Here is a 1,470-nt window from a genome sequence, read left to right as displayed (position 1 = left end):
CACGAACACATCCGCACTGCAGACCCCAGGCCGCCAGACACGGCGTTGGGAGGGTTGACTGTCCAGTGGGACAGCCAGGCAGGCTCCCACATGGCCTGCCCTGGGTCTCAGCAGGCTGCAACAGTTTGGGGAGCTTCCCTGATGGTTCAGATGGTAAAGAGTCCACCTGCAATGTGGGAGACACGGGTTCAATCCCTGGGTCAGGAAGAGCCCCTGGAGGAGGGCATGGCAACCCACTCCAGTATTCTTGCCTGGCAAATCCCACGGGCAGAAGAGCCTGGTGGGCTACAGTCCATGAGGTCACAAAGAGTCACACATGACTGAGCGAGTAACACTTTGAACTTTCACAGCAGTTTCACATCCTCTCCTGGAAACTGTTTCCAACTCCACACCAAACTTGCCCTCGGGGAACGCAAGGATGCCTCTGAAGGTGTGAGAGGAAGACAGAGCCACTTAGCTAAGCAGATGGCCATCTGCCCCTCCCTGCCTCCTGACCAGGGTCACCTGTAGGCCACAGCCCACCTTTCTCCCAAGGCAGGGAGGGAGGCTGGGACTTCAGATCCCCACTCCCAGTTCTGCTAGGTCAGCAGGTGGGTCAGGAAACCCCTGAATGCAAGGATCCCCAGTGCACCCCCGACAGCAGCACCCTGAGCTGGCGGCCCTGGCCAGGCAGGCAGCACTGTGTTCCCAGGAGGGCACGTCAAGGGCCAAGATTTATTAAGTGAGGGCATTGTGTGTTCAGTGAAGGTTGGCATGTTTGATCTCGGCCATCACAGATTTACCTTCCCCGCAATAACACTCATTAATTGAGATAAGCAAACGCTGAGCTGTCCATCGCCTTTAAACTGTCAGCAGGAGAGGCCCAGGGTGGCGAGACAGAGGCGCTTTCCCAGCATACCACCCATGACCCAGGGTGACTCAGGACTCCCGACGCTGGAAGCCGCTCTGCGTCTCGTGGACATATTTGGTGGACGTGCATGAGTGTTCAGAGGGCTGACGCCGTGAGAGGAAGCCCCTCGGTGATGCACCTCAGGGTGGCCAACCCCAGGCTCTAACATCTAAGTAAAATCGCCAGCCCTTACTCCTCTAAAGCCCTGGACCTGTGGCCCCTCCATCATTTGTAAAATCAGAAACTTCACAGCGACCTCTTGCTCCGAGTCATTAAATGATGACTGACACAGTTGAATCAGTCTGTTGGATTTACATCCAGTAAATGTTTTTTCCCAGGTGGGTTCGATCCCTGGGTCAGAAAGATCCCCTGGAGGAGGGCATGGCAGCCTACTCTAGGATTCTCACCTGGAGAATTCTGTGAACAGAGGAACCCTGTGGGCTACAGTGCATGGGATCTTAAAGAGTTAGACACAACTGAGAGACTAACACAGATGTCAACTAGGGGGAAAAGAAAGCTGAAACCCTTCTCCTGAAGTGTGCCCTTTAATCTTTTAAATATCGTTAATCATCCCTTTTAAG

General features: G+C 54.4%; 1 long non-coding RNA gene across 2 annotated transcripts; it reads left to right on the top strand.

Annotated features, from left to right (window-relative positions):
* The first annotated feature begins 337 nt into the window (after positions 1 to 337).
* On the top strand, positions 338 to 1,186 carry LOC110135536 (uncharacterized). Of its 2 annotated transcripts, none has more exons than XR_002313399.2 (2): positions 338 to 430; positions 856 to 1,186. It is a non-coding gene; the product is annotated as an uncharacterized lncRNA (long non-coding RNA). The 2 variants fall into 2 exon arrangements; XR_002313398.2 differs by having other exon boundaries at positions 338 to 590.
* The last annotated feature ends 284 nt before the right edge of the window (positions 1,187 to 1,470 follow it).

Source organism: Odocoileus virginianus, chromosome 8, assembly GCF_023699985.2.
Source record: "Odocoileus virginianus isolate 20LAN1187 ecotype Illinois chromosome 8, Ovbor_1.2, whole genome shotgun sequence".
In the NCBI taxonomy this organism is placed as follows: Eukaryota; Metazoa; Chordata; class Mammalia; order Artiodactyla; family Cervidae; genus Odocoileus; species Odocoileus virginianus.
Note: the sequence above shows the minus strand (reverse complement) of the source record. Positions and strands in the feature narration are given on the sequence as shown.